Source organism: Rhododendron vialii, chromosome 7a, assembly GCF_030253575.1.
Source record: "Rhododendron vialii isolate Sample 1 chromosome 7a, ASM3025357v1".
Lineage (NCBI taxonomy): Eukaryota > Viridiplantae > Streptophyta > Magnoliopsida > Ericales > Ericaceae > Rhododendron > Rhododendron vialii.
In genome coordinates this window covers 17,233,703-17,251,587 of record NC_080563.1, presented here as the reverse complement: position 1 = coordinate 17,251,587, position 17,885 = coordinate 17,233,703, and the positions used below count along the sequence as shown (strand labels likewise).

Below are 17,885 nucleotides of genomic sequence, written 5' to 3'. Positions count from 1 at the left end.
GTTAGCTAAAGTAGATGAGAGAGAAATACTGAATAGGTGTGGGCATGCGTGCCCGTTTTCGGAATTTCCGGATTCCGAGACGCGAGGCAGGGATCGAGGGAGCGCGAGCGGGGAAGCAAGCGCTCGCAAAATACAGAGTCGCCACTCGGGTTTTGAAGGTCTGACACCCAAGGAACCGTATTTCGAAGCACTTGCCGCGCTGTTTGATTTGAAAAAGTTAAGGAACCAATCCGTCATAACCATATCTGGGTTCGGGAGCCAGGTTACGAGAGGGGAAGGGTTTTATGGCACCCCTCTCGCCCAATCCGGAGATCGGTCTCTACTTAGGCATTTGCGAAAATGTTTGTTTGCGATTCTGTTTGATTAATCAATTTTTAGCCAATTAGGGCGGGGGAACAGTTAATCGGGGATTAAAACTGTAACAGTTTGCAGGATGTGATGGATAGCATGCATGAGCAGTTAGTATAGGATGAGAACAAATTGGTGTGGGAGTTTAAACAAACTGGGAGGCCCCTGTTTTGGAGTGACGTGCGCAGGAAGAAATCAGCATGCACTGAACAAGTCACCGCATGCTGTTCACTCCTGCGTGCACAACTCCAAGACACGCGCGCGCCGGTGAGCCTAAACCCACAGCTCTTATTCTCAAACCATCTGGGCTCTGGAAGGACCAGTGCACACCCAGGACAAACCACGCAGTTTATAGCAACATAATATACAGTTTAAAGGAATGTTAAAGGCTAAAAAGCCCTACAAATTAATAAAACTCCCCATAAACAGTGTGGGGACAAAATAATGACCTAAAACTAAGCTACCCGTGCAAGGCCACTCACTGGTCAGAGGCACTCTGTCGCGCGATGGTTTCAGATTGGCGCGCGAGGATGCGCCCAGGCGCACTGTCGCGCGACGGAGCCAGTCTGGCGCGCGATGGTGCGCCCTGGCGCGGACCAGTGTTTGGTTTACACATTTCTGGGTTCTGGGACAGGTCCAGAATGATCCCAGGGGTACTCCAAAACAGAAGACATGCAAATTGAACTACGGCTAGCAATTTCTAACAAAGGAAAGCAGTAAACTGGTTTTTAACATGCTTAACAGAGTGATCTATACATAAAATAAAGCACAAAACAGTAGGACACCAATCCCCACGCGGTCCATCGCATGCAGCACCGAAGTGTCGCGCGCGATAGTGGGACCATCGCGCGTTGGTTCCTACCTCGACGGTTTTTGAAACCTTGCTACCTTTAGGACCAGGACTGGTATTGATTACCAGCCTTGGCCCTGCCAGCCCCCCTCAGAGATCAGAACAGCAAACAGAACAAAGGTAAGCTATACCTTCGGTTTTGAGTTTGAAAGGTGTTTGAACTTTGATGTTTGAAGGCTTGATTGAGGAGTTTGAGTGGTAGAAGCAAAGAACAAGCTTTGTTCTTGGAAGGTTGAGGTGTGAAAATGGGGAATGGTGACCCAAAGTGTATTCTTTTGAAATTCTTGAACCCTTTTAATGGAAGAAGAATGGGGGTATTTATAGAGAAGGATGGAGGTGAATCTGGTTGGTGTAATGAGAGGAGCTCAACCAGTCCACGAGGCTGGTTGAGGTTTGCTTGGTGGCTAAGCATCCCAGCTGATAAAGGTGATGGGGACAGCTTTGACCATCGCGCGATGGAGTCAGTCTGTCGCGCGATGGTGCGCCCTGGCGCACTGTCGCGCGATGGAGTGAGTCAGGCACGCGATGGTGCGCCCTGGCGCACTGTCGCGCGATGGAGTGAGTCAAGCGCGCGAGGGTGCGCCCTGGCACGGGATGGTTGCGCCCTGGCGCACATCAGTAGGGTTTTTGATTTTTTTGAAGTGGCTTAGGCTAGGTTAGGTTCAAGGGTTTTGCAAACACTCAAAGCTCAAACACGCTATCATTCCCAGGGTGTTCTTGATCCATTTCATCATCGGGGAATCAAAAAACCGTAAGTAAACTAATCTGGAAGCCCAGATTGGGGTGTCTACAGTAGCCCCTCTTTGACGGCACTTGAAGCACCATCGACTTGGTACAAGTAACGTCAAAGAATTCTAGACACCCCTCAAGGCAATCCAGAGCAGAACATACTAGCAAAGTAGACAAGTAAACTTAAGGAACCTGATCGGTGGAATGGACTGGCTGTCCATTGCCGGGGATGGAAGTAGAAGTGGACGAGTGAATCGCCGCTTGTTGATCGAATTTGGACAGAATAGGCTGTCGTTGCAGATGTGGACGGGACAGGCCGTCGTTGCTGGGGATCAAGCTATCCTCGGCATAAAGTGTTCCCACAAACACGGGTAGGTCGTGTCAGGCAGGTTGAATTCCATCTGTAGGGAATCAGAGCCAATCTCCTTATCAAAGACCACCCGAGACAGAGCAATAAGCCTGCTGGAAGATGCCCTTGAGGCTAGACTGAGGGTGTTTGTCGTTCGGGACAGGCCAAGACGGACTCTCCTGGGGAACAATCAGTTGTGAATGAACGGACCATCAAATGATGTTCTGGTCGTTGTTTGTGGATTTGACAGGACCGGCTGTCGTGAATGCGGACGGAGAGATCAATGTGCCGAATGACCAAACCGTTGGGGGATTTGACAGGAAGGATCATCAGTATAAATGATCAAACCGTTGAAGTCTGGATGGAAGGATCATCAATATAAATGGTCGAACCGTTGCAGACAGGATGGAAGGATCATCAGTAAAAATGATCGAACCGTTGAAGTCATGATAGGAGACGGGTTGATCAGTGTGCAGAATGATCAAGCCGTTGATTTGGTGGAGATAAATGATATGGCTGACCGTCATGGATGATATGGCTGACCATCGTTGAATGACTGATATGGCTGACCGTCATTGATGATATGGCTGACCATCGTTGAATGACTGATATGGCTGACCGTCATGGATAATATGGCTGACCATCGGGTTGATTGAGTCAGACGATATGGCTGACCGTCGTTGATGATATGGCTGACCATCAGGTTGATTGGGTCGGACGATATGGCTGACCGTCGTTGATGATTTGGACGGGCGGGAAGATCACTTTGCAAAATTATCAAGCCGTTGGACAATGGACAGGACCGGCTGTCGTTGATTTGAGACGGGAAGATCAGTGTGCAGAATGATCGAGCCGTTGAGAAATGGACAGGACCGGCTGTCGTTGATTTGAGACGGGCGGATCAGTGTGCAGAATGATCGTGCCGTTAAGAAATGGACAGGACCGGCTGTCGTTGATTTGATACGGGCGGATCAGTGTGCAGAATGATCGAGCCGTTGAGAAATGGACAGGACCGGCTGTCATTGATTTGAGACGGGTGGATCGGTGTATAGAATGATCGAGCCATTGAGATTGGATTGAATTCTGATTCCCCAAAGAGCATTCCAAGTGCCAGCAGAGTAGGATGGCAAGGCTGTGTGCTTGATGGTTACCATGGCAAGCGAGATAAGAAAAGTGGCACGTGGCACGCTCCCGTACTTGCACTAACCCACAGAAGCGATTCCGTCATAGAATTTTCTTGCTTTAAACATTTGATATACAATATGCAAAGATGCATACTAAGAAAATGCACAAATTGAAAATGTAGATGCAAGCTAAGGGCGGCTCCTACGAGGACAACAATGCCTAAGGACTACCACTGAGCTCCAGTACTTTACTGTCTTTTGCTTTTGGGATACGCATCCAGATAGAGAGATGCCCGAGCGAGCCGGCGTGCCCAGTTGACATGGTAACAGCATTGGGCCTGCGTGCCGTTTCATCGATGCTTGGGCGGATAAGCCCCAGAGATATGCTTTGCTTGGCCTTGGGCCGACATGCCCTTGATGCTTCAAGAGATTCCGCTGCTTGCGGATTACTGATACTAGGGTAGCAATGTAACAATTGCGCTTTCCAGTTTATTGACACTCTTTTACAAGTGTTGAAGAAAATGCAAAAACTAACCACTAATATCTAATTTGCATTGACAAGTGATTTGAATCGACACACAGACGTGCGCACATAAACAGACTCGCCTAGCTCGAATGAAAAGGGAAAAAGAGCCCCAGGGTATAATGCAAACCCTTAGACACACGGAACATAATGAAATTTTTGGGTATTAATGAGCCAAAAACTCACAACATTCCTTTAGACAGGTGAAACTGACACTTGCGAAAGACGCAAAAAGGCACAAAGACCTGTACAAACAAAACCGAGAAAAGTATCTCGAAACGACAGTTGATTGAAAAGCTGGAAAAATGTCGCAAAAACGGACATAAGACGCAGATAATGACTCGTATAGGCCCGGACTGAAACCGACACCCCCGTGCAGTCACATTAAGTCCATATGGCTTGCATGGTATGACAAGACTTGGCAAAAGCCCCTGGAATGACATTCGAGGGTAGTAGCTAACTGCTACCGTCTGTTGCAAGAAACGTGCGCAGGTTTGAGACCAACGCGCATCACTTCGAACAAATGCGCTGCGGTTGCTTATACCAGACTTCGCTGAACTTAGAATAAATTGTGAGCCGGTTAAGGCCTCTAGCATTTCGTTCTGTTTTTTGATGCTTCAAATATTTTAAGACTTATGCTCAACCTGTAAATTGAAGAAGCAGTTTGTAATAAAATTGAAAGACAAAGGTTTTCCCCCTTCTGATTCCTCCAATGCAGTTTGATGTGATCTTCGATCCTCTTCGACCTTTGATGTGTACCAAAATGTCAACCATGGATCCAATTGATAGAATGTGACCGAGTCTCAAAAAGAGACTGCTTACGTATCCCAAGCTAGGGAATCAGGTCAAAACGTAGTTCAGGCTAAGGTTCACTCGAGTATTTTACCTCACCCTTTTACGCTTTAACTTTTGCCTAGAACCGCCCATTCGGGTTTTCGACCTAGCGAGCTTTCAAATGTTGCCTCTACTTTTGCCTAGACCTCCTTCATAGGTTCTTGGTCTAGCAGGCTGCTCTAACTTTTGCTTGGAACTGCCCACCCTTGGGGTTTTCAGCCCAACGAGCTTCTCTCAGGGAAAAGACTTTTGAATTGATCCATGTTGACCAAGGTATTTGAAATTGATTGCCATCAAGGTCGTCGAGATCGATGATCTCTAGCCACAGCCTCAGATAAAACGGCTTTGATAGCGCAGAGTCCAGTGTGTTTTGGTTGACATGTCTCGTTCCAGACCAATTTTGAACTTGCTAACTTGTACTTGGTGGAACGTTGTTCCTACAAACTTGAACATGTATGAGGCGCTGGACCTTTTGAGCTTCTGCTTTTTGGCTTGGCATCTGGTAGCAAAGGGATTCGATGTTTCTTTATCTCAAGATCAATACCAGGCGTGTCTTTGTAAGACCATGCCAAGTCGTTGCTGAATTCTTCGAGCCTGTCTGACCGGGGGCAATGCTCCTTTGGGGGCAATGTTGAACCAGTTTGAACTATTTGGAGGTCTACTTCATCTTTCAAGTTTATTTGAAACTACTTTTCCTTTTAATAGGCTGAGCATGCCTTTCGTCTTCCCTTTCGGCGAGGGAACACATTTCCTTGGGAATGTCCCATCGAAATCTATCCCTTCGTCGTCTGGGTCGACACAGTTTATTCACAAGCCAACAAAGTACTTAGAAGCAAGATAAAGCATATCATAAAGAAAGCCCATCGGGGTTGCCAAGTACAGCAGACTCAAAACTTGAAACAAAAGCTACGACGTGGAGGGCCAAGAGGCACAACCTCCGACTCAGAGCTAGACTACACAAATGCAAAAGACTCCGTGTCAGACTCAGACAAAACGCCAATGCAAACTAGACGCGGTTTGAAAATGCAATATTAAAAAAGCTACCCATAGCTTCCACAAAAAGAGGCAGGATCCAGCGGGTGTCAGGCCCAAGCAACAGCACTTCGGCTTCCTCAGCTTCTTGGACCAAACCTACTCGGTGCTCCTTTGATCAACGGACTTCAACTGGCCAGTCCGCTCCTTTGTAAGTTCCTCATTACTGTCAATCCAGGTGTCGGCAGTGAAGACCTCAATTGCCCAACCTACAGCCATCATGTTAATCTCCGATTCGAACGGGATGGATACGATTGGTTTGGGTTGGCTCTCTGGGACGATATAGTGGCTAGGGTTGAATATGGTGGAGCTTGGGTTGATTTGAGTGGAGGTGATAGATATTTGACCAACCAGAGGGTCAAAGTTGTGTTGAGGCAAGGAGTTGGAAATGACGTTGGGCTTTGGTGGAACTTGAACCATGCCATTGTCAATGAGATCTTGAATCTCATGTCGAAGACGATAGCATGCGTCAGTGGGATGTCTAGGCATTTGGTGGAAGGCACAGAAGAGGTGAGGTTTGTAACCAGAAGGTATAACTTTTGGCGGGGAAGTTGGGGTCAAGGGTTTGAGATGCCCAGACTTGACGAGTTTTTCCATCACTGCGGATAGAGATGCCTCGAAGACAGAGAAATTCCGAGGCTGGGTTCGAAAACGGTAGCTTTGGGCATTTTGAACCTGATTGACATCAGCAGCGTGATTGGAGTCGAAAGCCATAGCATCGCTCCCACTTGTAGCTGTATTGGAGTAGTTGCTGTTACCAAACAGAGCGCTACTATTTCCAAAATAGGGCTGCGGCTTCGCTTTCTGTGAGGAGGACTCTCCCCTAGGCAGAATTCCACTTTGCAGTGCATCCTCAATGGCTAGGCTTGACTCGAAGAAAGTCTCAAAGTTTGCAGATGCTTGAACCAACACGAGGTGCTTGGCGACGTCAGGCTGAAGATTGCGGGAGATGATGCGGAGTTGATCCCTCTCGCTCGGGCGATCAGTCATTAGCGCGGCTTTGGCTCTCCACCTCTTAACAAAATCCGCAAAGGACTCATTTGCTTCCATTTTTGTAGATTCCAACTCACGAGTAGTCATCTTGAGTTGAAAGTTATAATTGTACTGCGAGACAAAGGCAGCCCCTATGTCTTCCCAAGTTCTTCTTTTGGAGATGTCAAGCGACAGAAACCAATGGAAGGCAGGCCCAGAGAGAGTCTGTGGGAAAAGCTGAGACATGGCCTCACTTTCCACACCCAACAGCTTCATGGCAGCATGGTAGCCAAAGAGATGAGTCTTGGGATCACCGCTCCCATCGAACTTAACCAAGTCAGGCATCTTGAATTTGTTAGGAAGCCTAGCATTAGGGTACAGGCAGAGACGATCCAGGTCAATTCCTCCTGCGCTGATCTTCTCAGATTTTGAAATAGCTTCTTCCAACCTAACCATCTTGGCCATAAGAGCAGCTATGTCAGGGTCTTGAACAGGCCTAACAACAGCGGGATTTGGAGCAAGCACACGAGCCTCTCTAGAAGTGGGCTGAACGATAAGCCGGCCTTCACGGTTTGGATCCTCAACAAGGACGGGTTCCGCATGAACATCCTCATCGTCCTCGCCTTCCTCTTCGGCCACTGGTGGAAGACGAGTGTTGATAAGGTCATTTAGGCGAGTGATGTTAGCATCTGTCTGAGTAGCCCTCTGTTGCATAGCAGTGATGCTAGTCTGGATATTCATGAGGATGGTTTCCAAAGTGAGCGGTTGATCTGTCATCGCAGGTTTTTCAATGGAGCTTGAAGAAGCTGAAGATGGGGAAGCCGGCGGCGTGGCTTTTTGCAATATCGATGGCGAACCCGACTGTAGGGCGGCCAACAGTGAACCTGGAGAAGCCTCCGTTGTGACTGACAGGGAATCTAGCCTGACAAGCCTTTGAATCGGATTCTGATGCAAATGTTCCCAAGTAGGTTTGGCTCTTCCTTTCGGTACTCTCTTGTTCGGTGCAATGACCTTAAGCTTCGGACAGCAAAGTAAGACAAAAGCTCAGTGATGTTCCTACAGCAAAATGCAATGTACACGTCGTTGTCGGTGTCAACCCTAGACTCTAGAACTAGAGACAAGTCTGTCTCATGATGTTCGGAGGCTGCCAGAATCCTGAGAATTCTTTTTGGGGGTGTATCCTTTGAATAGATCAAACTGATCCTAAGAGATGTCAAAACAGACTAAGTCTTCGACTAGTCCCATTTGAAGATTCGACTTTGAATTAGAAACAACTCGGTATTAACGGCATGACACCTTAACCGGGGTGGCGTGAGCAACGCTGTGCTTTAGCCGGGGTGGTTGTAAGTGACAAGGCACTTGTAACCTGAATGATATCAACGTCACGACATCAATACTTTGTGGTTCCTTATTGTCGGTCGAATCCTTAATCGGGCATGAGCCAAGGACTTAATAAGGTCTGATTTCTCAAAGTCTTGCTGATCTAAGGACTTTGAAAAAAATTAACAACGTGCACCATCGAGATGCACGACTCTTCATCGGGTCTAGCAGCGTCCTAATAAGCATAAGACAGACTCGAAAGAGAGAGACAACCTAAAAGCCGCCCTAAACATGCTCCTACGCAAAACAGAATGTATGTACAGTGCATGCGATAGGAAAAGCAGTAACACGTAGACAGGATATGGGGGTTAGATGCAAGTAGATCTTACCTTGCAGGTACCTGTCCTAGTTTGGAGAGTTCTAGTGCTTTGTATATGCAAAGGCTGGTTTTGGCTTGTAACGGGTTCCTCGGACTAGAGCCAAGATATACCTCCCACTGCCCGCGTAATCGCAGAGCAACAGTCGAACGGTAGAATGACTCATCATCGTCGAAGGTTGTTGGTCATTCGGGGTCCCCGGGCTCCGGTAAACCGTGCCGGATTGCCAAAACGATCCAACGGGGCTTTATCCCACATCAATGCAAATGAAGATGCTAAAGAAGTTGATTAATGAAAATAGAATCGCAAATTCGCAAACGCCCTTTTCAAATTTGGCTCACTTTATTTAATCAATGCTTAGAAGAAACTACACGAGAGAATGATCAGAAAAGTCCCAGATTGGATTGGCCGGACACGAGGTCCCGTTAAATCACCATTCCAACCTTCGGCAGCGCGAAGCTCACCGTCTTGACAAACTTTTGTGGGATCGTTCTTCAAGTGTACTGAAATCTAAACATAGACCAATATTGGTTCAATCCCCAGCAGAGTCGCCACTGTGGGCATGCGTGCCCGTTTTCGGAATTTCCGGATTCCGAGACGCGAGACAAGGATCGAGGGAGCGCGAGCGGGGAAGCAAGCGCTCGCAAAATACAGAGTCACCACTCGGGTTTTGAAGGTCTGACACCCAAGGAACCGTATTTCGAAGCACTTGCCGCGCTGTTTGATTTGAAAAAGTTAAGGAACCAGTCCGTCATAACCACATCTGGGTTCGGGAGCCAGGTTACGAGAGGGGAAGGGTTTTATGGCACCCCTCTCGCCCAATCCGGAGATCGGTCTCTACTTAGGCATTTGCGAAAATGTTTGTTTGCGATTCTGTTTGATTAATCAATTTTTAGCCAATTAGGGCGGGGGAACAGTTAATCGGGGATTAAAACTGTAACAGTTTGCAGGATGTGATGGATAGCATGCATGAGTAGTTAGTATAGGATGAGAACAAATTGGTGTGGGAGTTTAAACAAACTGGGAGGCCCCTGTTTTGGAGTGACGTGCGCAGGAAGAAATCAGCATGCACTGAACAAGTCACCGCATGCTGTTCACTCCTGCGTGCACAACTCCAAGACACGCGCGCGCCGGTGAGCCTAAACCCACAGCTCTTATTCTCAAACCATCTGGGCTCTGGAAGGACCAGTGCACACCCAGGACAAACCACGCAGTTTATAGCAACATAATATACAGTTTAAAGGAATGTTAAAGGCTAAAAAGCCCTACAAATTAATAAAACTCCCCATAAACAGTGTGGGGACAAAATAATGACCTAAAACTAAGCTACCCGTGCAAGACCACTCACTGGTCAGAGGCACTCTGTCGCGCGATGGTTTCAGATTGGCGCGCGAGGATGCGCCCAGGCGCACTGTCGCGCGACGGAGCCAGTCTGGCGCGCGATGGAGCGCCTTGGCGCGGACCAGTGTTTGGTTTACACATTTCTGGGTTCTGGGACAGGTCCAGAATGATCCCAGGGGTACTCCAAAACAGAAGACATGCAAATTGAACTACGGCTAGCAATTTCTAACAAAGGAAAGCAGTAAACTGGTTTTTAACATGCTTAACAGAGTGATCTATACATAAAATAAAGCACAAAACAGTAGGACACCAATCCCCACGCGGTCCATCGCATGCAGCACCGAAGTGTCGCGCGCGATAGTGGGACCATCGCGCGTTGGTTCCTACCTCGACGGTTTTTGAAACCTTGCTACCTTTAGGACCAGGACTGGTATTGATTACCAGCCTTGGCCCTGCCAGCCCCCCTCAGAGATCAGAACAGAAAACAGAACAAAGGTAAGCTATACCTTCGGTTTTGAGTTTGAAAGGTGTTTGAACTTTGATGTTTGAAGGCTTGATTGAGGAGTTTGAGTGGTAGAAGCAAAGAACAAGCTTTGTTCTTGGAAGGTTGAGGTGTGAAAATGGGGAATGGTGACCCAAAGTGTATTCTTTTGAAATTCTTGAACCCTTTTAATGGAAGAAGAATGGGGGTATTTATAGAGAATGATGGAGGTGAATCTGGTTGGTGTAATGAGAGGAGCTCAACCAGTCCACGAGGCTGGTTGAGGTTTGCTTGGTGGCTAAGCATCCCAGCTGATAAAGGTGATGGGGACAGCTTTGACCATCGCGCGATGGAGTCAGTCTGTCGCGCGATGGAGTGAGTCAGGCGCGCGATGGTGCGCCCTGGCGCACTGTCGCGCGATGGAGTGAGTCAGGCGCGCGATGGTGCGCCCTGGCGCACTGTCGCGCGATGGAGTGAGTCAGGCGCGCGAGGGTGCGCCCTGGCACTGGATGGTTGCGCCCTGGCGCACATCAGTAGGGTTTTTGATTTTTTTGAAGTGGCTTAGGCTAGGCTAGGTTCAAGGGTTTTGCAAACACTCAAAGCTCAAACACGCTATCATTCCCAGGGTGTTCTTGATCCATTTCATCATCGGGGAATCAAAAAACCGTAAGTAAACTAATCTGGAAGCCCAGATTGGGGTGTCTACAATAGGCTGGACAGAACAACAAAACAGAAAGAATATGTATTTAATAAAATGCTGCACAGTGGACTACGTTACGCCGCGCAGTGTAGTAGAACACCGCATGGTGTAGTGTATCCAGTGCATTTGCTAGTTTTTTTTTTTTTTTTACTTTTTGAATATACAGCTTGTTCGAGGCTTTAACCCGGTATGGGCAAACTGGGAAAAGGCCTCTATAGCCTCCCCTCAGGACCAATGTATGATTTTGGCCAAAGGAATTTCGTTATACCTTTTTGAGCTTGAACGTGTTTGAAAGATGGAGAAGGAGGGTGACTTGAGCTAAGGGGTACAAAAATCAGTAGGAGTACTGAGTTTTTGAGAGAAATTTCAGAGTATTTTGAGAGGAGGATGGGTTTTTGCAATGAGATTGCTCTGTGATGGGAGAGGTATTTGACATTGTCCGTGAGTTCAAAGGTGAAAATAGAGTTGGTTTTTATAGAAAAATCAGTCAAGACAATGATGGTATAGTGTAGAGTAGGCCCTTGACCGAGAATAATCATGGCGATTTTCCGCCAATGTCTTAATTAATGAATAATCTCTAAAGAAAAGCAAATTAAAGTACCTCCTCCACTAAACAAAGTAATTATGTGATTGTATCCATCCTCCTAATCCTATATGCTAAAGGGAACTGATTTTCGCGCTCCAAGATTTACTGCAGGCGCTTCACCTTTTTATTTTTATACTGTGATGTTGCTGGCAACATCAGTGTATATATTTTGTTTTTACACTGTGATGTTGCCAGCAACATCACTGTGTAAAAACAAAAAGATGGAGCGCCTGCAGTAAATCTTAGAATGCGAATATCAATTCCCCTCCTAAATCTCCTATCCTAATCTCTCCTAAATAATAAGAACCGGATTGGGGGATGCCCAATTTTGGTTCAATTTTTCCAATTGTGCCCCCGGAGGTTCCAGGCTAGAGAGTTTTGGGTGTCTAAATTCGTAATTTCCCTTGGGCCTGGGGTAGTGGGCTACCTGGCGTGATCCGCGTGCTCTGCAGGGTGCGTGCAGTATCTTGTTCGTTGATTCTGCTGTCTTCCCTGACGGCTTTCCCCACTCCCTTGCATTTCGTTTCTTTTGTTGCAGCAAGCTCCGCTGGTTTCTGACCTTCTCCTCCGGGTTTCAAGGGCTTTCTGTTGCGTGATTTTTCAGGTACTGCTCTGCCTTCGCCTCCTTCTCCGTTGTGCATTTGGTTTTTTGCCCCTGCTTTCGATGGCCTTCTCCTGTACCTTCTTGCGGTCTGATTGACCTCCCCTCCTGCGCCCTCGGGTGTCCCTTCGTTGCTGGTATTGATTATTGTGTGATTAGGTTAGTTGTGCAGGCTCGCCAATGGCGTTGCGTTTGATTATTTTCTTGCTGAAACCCTGTTACCCTTTTGTTGTTTCCTATGCTGGTGACTTGTATTGGCGGGAAGTGCGTTTTGTTGGTAGCCACTCTTTGGTTTTGTTTCCTGTTTATAGAAAAAGCTTAGCTCGGTTTTATTTTTTCGAGTGATTTTGTTGTGTTTTCCATATGAAGGGTGTTTGCTCTGGTTATCTTCTCCGATGATTTCTGATTGCTCTTTGCGTTGTGTTCGCTTCTCGGCTTTACTATTATACTCGGAGTTGTTGTCTGCAGAGTTGGTTTTGTGTTGTCTCGGCGTGGATAGATGTTGTTCAGTTTAGCTGTGCTTTTCCTACTTTTACTGCAGGATGGTGGTCCATGTTCCGTTTCAGCGTTGGGATAAGATTCCCAGCCCTTCTCCCGTGTCTTCAAGAGGAGCTTCATACTATCTGGAAACTGCTGAAGGGGAGCAGGTGATTGCTGCTCTTGTGATGCGTGGTGCTGACAGTCGTATGGTTTACCAGCCATTTGATGAAGACTACTAGGATGTTTTCAATTTGGGCCATGTTAGTGAGTGGAATTATGGCTTCCAGTTAAATGCGTGGTTGGATGATGTTGTGTACCATTCATTTGTGAGGTACAGCGAGGAAGGTATGTATTGACCAAGACTATTTTTTGGCTTCTCCAATTTGACAATGTTATCTATTGTGTCAATTTCCATCTTGCGTTTGCACTGCTTTTCATTTTCCCCTTTTTTGGTGCGATTGACCTTTAGAATTTTTCCTGCACAGCTGTTCATCGATGCTGGTATCTAAAAAAACTTTCCTTGCCCCGGTGCCACTGAGGTTAGATGTTACATTCTCTTAAGGTTCCCCCCCCCCCCCCCCAGAGGATTTCCCTAGGGTCAGTTACACAGAGTAATGGACTTCTCCGGCTTTTTCGCAGAGGTTGCCCTGTGCTCTTCATCAATACTTCCCTACCGATGGTTCAAGTACTTGGATTCTCCTGCGCCATGGCAAGAAAGCTTGGTCAGTAGAAATTGTCGGCCATGAGTTTCGCAAAAATTGGAATGAGTTCCACCGGCGCATCAGCTAGAGGTTCACCATGGGATTGTTTTTTCGTGTGAGCGTAAGTGGATCTTTCATACAACTATGTTCGATAAAGATGGCTGCGAACTTCTGTTTGATTGGTCTGGCCCAAGTGGTTGCTGGCAGGATTTGCCCCCACCTTCAGGTTAGCGCTGCAATGTTTCCAGACAAATTGCCTTTGTGTGTAGTGTCCCCTTGCTTTCAGCTTCAGCTAATATATGTATGTGATTTGTTTCTTGTGTTATAGGTAATCTACAGACTGCTTGCTTGCCTTCGGTTCTTGTCGATTGTCATGCAGTGAATGAAATTCATTTACTTCGATGTGTATGGACCTGACCTGCGCAATGTATGTTGTGCCTCTCTTTTGGCTATGTTCACTGCCTTCCATTGTGTGCTACATTTGGAAAATTATTCCTTGGTGTTGACCAATGTGTTTGCATTCCCCCTTCACCAGGAGTTCAACATATAGTAATATAGAGCTGATTATAAATTAGCAAGGAAAATGAATCGAAAAATAAATGCAGAGATCAAATCAACACAAACTTTTATTCGTAGTCTTTTTTCGGAATTTTTTGCCCAATGCCGCTTAACGCTTTCGGTACTGTTCCATCAAGAAAACAGCAATTACAGAAAATCATGCACAGCAATAAAAAAAAAAAAGGCAAAGAAAAAATAAAACCCATGCCATATACGAAAAAAAACTTTTGTTATTCTACTCCCCCAGCACTGTGTATGCCTAGATAATAGTGAGCCACCACTTGCATTTCACACATGCTCTCTCCACCAACCACGGTCACCACCAAAATACTGTGCCCATTAGCAGTTAGAGCTTCCAGGCTAGGGCCAGTTCTTCATTGACATTCAGTGCAGCATTCAGTTCATCCTTCATCACTGCCATGGAAGACGAACTCTGGTATCTGTGTCTCTTCCCTTTAACTTTTAACCATGCATATGTAAAGAGATCAAACATCTTTCCTGTTTTTGATTGTCCTGTTATGTAGTGCATGTTTTCATGTTCCCATTTTTTAGCATATATATTTGTAGTTCCATCTATGCACTACTGTTTCTCCTCAGCACACAGTGTTTTTGGTGGTGGAGCATCTGCTACACTTTGATCACATACAAGTACTATGCAATAACAAACAACTGAGACTCAAAACAAACTGTAAACTCATTTATAGAGGGCAAAAAATGTCCCAGGACAAGCGTAAGAGAACACCATATTCAGAGCTATCACAAGAACAAAAAGATCAAATAAATGCAAGAAAAAGGGCCTGGAGATCAGAGAAAAAAAACAGACAAACTGACCTCTTCCCAGTTGAAATACAAGACCAAATTAGTGCAGAGGGAGATACTGACTCAACCCTCTTCTCCAGCAATTTGGCACAGCACCTTCATGCTCACCAGCAAATGTCACCTGAACACACTATTTTCCCTGGAGAAAATGCAGGTACAATACATAGATTTCAGTCATTTATGCTCTCATTGAATTAATTTTTAAAATGCCACTGTATTTTTCCCATACACTAAGAAATTTTAAAGCTAATGACAGCTAATCTTCTCTATTTTCAGTAGGCTCTTCGACATTACCATCAACTTCATACTCCAATGAACCATGTATGTACATTGCACATTTTTTTTTACCACAGTTTCACACTTCCAAGTTGTTCTGTTCAATATTGATCAAATCCTAATGGTTTTGCTTTTGTCTAGGTATGCTGTTTGACATTTCCATCGGTATTTATTCGAATCAACACCATATAAGCAATACTCACATTCCACTTTACATTCTTAATTACTAATATGTAAATATAGGTGTAGCAGTTGGGAATCTAATGGTGGCGCCAACTATTCGACAGCGTCCCACACCAACAGAACCATTCACATTGCCATTAATGCAAAACTGCAAATTTTGCGGAGCCATAAAATTCCCATATGAAACACAAGTTTTGCTGCTCTGGTGGTGACATCTCCCTCTATCCAATTCTTATTCCATCAGAACGAAAAAAACACCACCGCATCAGCGTCTAGCCATGCAGCTGAAGCAATTCCAATAAAAAAACCCAGGTTGTACTGAAGCCACAAAAGCTTCAATGAACAATATTTTGCTATGAAAAATTCCCTTTCCAACTGCTTTTGCACTGCCATCTATGGCTACTCCAAGCCGTGTTGATGTTATGCTTCTTATGTAGATCAACTAATGCTTTTGATACTTTGATCAATCTCCGTAATGTATCTGCGTATGTGTAATGTATCTCCGTATGTTCGTCAACTAATGCTTTTCCATGTGTAAATCACTAATGCTTTTGACACTTTGATCAATCTATGTAATGTATCTACGTGTGTACATCAACTAATGCTTTTGATACTTTCAACAATTTATGTAATATATCAACCTGCCTATTTCCATGCCCTACCTATTTCCATGCTCTTCTATTGCTTCCAGCTCTAAAATTATTACAAACAAGACTTATCTAGCCTAAATCAAAACTTGCTCCCTTCAACAGGCATGCATTCATGCTATGCACGAAGGAGAACCTAGTATCCACTAAACAAGAATTTGTACAAACTTAATTGACTCTACTATTGCTCAAACTGAGAGGGACAAATATGGTAGTATATATTATGTTATTTGTTCGGGAGAGGGGGAGGGGATGAGGATCTTTGAGATTGGGTTATCTCCGCTGTTAATGGCCTATATGTTGTGGTGTTGGTGAGAGCTTTAAAAATGTGGTGTTGACGATTCCTCATCTGCCGATCGAGTTGTGCTATCATGTGACTCGTGTTGCCACAACCACTTATCAGAACGGGATAACCTATTTGCAATTGTTGCATAGGGCCCATGGGTGCATCCACATGGGATAATATTTAGTTGTATTTTGAATATGTGATAAGTCCAATATGTGATAAGTGGACTCTACAACTTTAGATGATAAATATTAAGTGGATTCAACCACTTAAGGTGATGAGTCCTACAGGGACTCAAATTGCCTAAGTGATAGAGATAAGTTTTATATCTCTACTCTTCTCATCTATATATACCCATAGCCTACAATAGAAAAGATATCAGTTGTATTTTCGCTCACATATCAATTAGTAGTCTCTCTCTCCTAGTTCTCTCTATGGTACCATAGTAGCCTCTCCACCTGTGAGAAGGGTTTCTAATATTTCTTTGTGCAAGGTGTGCGTATTGGTAGGGCTCGTAAGACAAGTCTTCAATCTGTTATATTTGTGTAATCTGCGGCAAATATTTTGTATTACCCGCATTATTTGCTAACAGTGGTATTAGAGCCTTCGATGCTTGTTTTTGCTCTTTATATGCATTAACACGATCCTTCACCTAGTGGGAGTGTACCACTAGCAGACTCTTAAGATCCACAGATTCGAAGAAGCCAACGTGGAATAGTTCCTTGTCGTCACTTCAAGATTGAAGGAGAGTCCTTCATGACTGTTTCAGTGGAAGTTGACGAGCTAGCTTCTTTCGAAGATAAGTCACCTACTTTGCAATGGAAGAAGAGATGAGTTCAATGGCTGAGAATAAAGTTTAGGAGTCAGTTGATCTTCTGTCTGGGCGTATAACCATTGGCAATAAATGGGTTCTAAAGATTAGGCGCAAGGCTGATGGGTCCATTGACAGGTATAAGGCCAGACTCGTGGCGAAAGGCTATACCCAACATGAGGGTATGGATTATGAGGAAATGTTCTCCCTTGTGGTGAGATTTGTTTCCATTCACCTCATTCTCGCTATCGTCACACATTTAGATTTGGAATTGTTCCAAATGGATGTGAAGACAGCATTTCTCAATGGAGAACTAGACGAAGAGATCTATATGGATCAACCAGTGGGTTTTAAGGTCAAGGGACGAGCACTGTAGAGACCCATATTAATTTTTGATTTTTTTAAAATTAAGAAATGTCGTGGTTACTTGATTTTGAGGGTTAATGTGAAGAAAATAGAAGTTTGGGGTGTAAGAGTAATTTGAAAGTGTGTGAGTATATATAGATGGGGGGGAGGGGGGTGTAGAGAACCATTTTTCCCCACACACTCTCAGCTCTCTCTCTCTCTCTCTCTCTCTCTCTCTCTCTCTCTCTCTCTCTCTCTCTCTCTCAAAACCCATGAAAATCAACCTCTATCCCACCTTCCATATGCGATCTTGAGCTCGTATTTTGTTGGGTTTGGCTCGGAGCGGAGTATTCAATTGATTTCAAAGTTTCGGGAGCTAGGGCTTGTTCAAATCTCGTGGGTATCGCTCTCCAAGTTTGAAGTAGGGATTTCTCTCCTCCTTTATGTGTTCATGTGTTGATTTGGTGTGTTTAAGGGTGTTTGAACTTCTATTTTGTTGTTGGGAGAAATCTATTAAAAACTAGAGATCGTGCGCTGAAAACTTAAGTTCTATCCGTAGGGATTGAGTTCTACCGGTAGGAAAAGTCTTATGACGAGTCTGTTTTGTTTCTC

The 17,885-nt window shown here is 45.3% G+C and overlaps 1 long non-coding RNA gene across 1 annotated transcript; it reads left to right on the top strand.

Moving 5' to 3' along the window:
• Positions 1–12,888: 12,888 nt before the first annotated feature.
• Positions 12,889–13,825, top strand: LOC131333810 (uncharacterized). Its single transcript, XR_009201921.1, has 3 exons — positions 12,889–12,992; positions 13,287–13,574; positions 13,677–13,825. It is a non-coding gene; the product is annotated as an uncharacterized LOC131333810 (long non-coding RNA).
• The last annotated feature ends 4,060 nt before the right edge of the window (positions 13,826–17,885 follow it).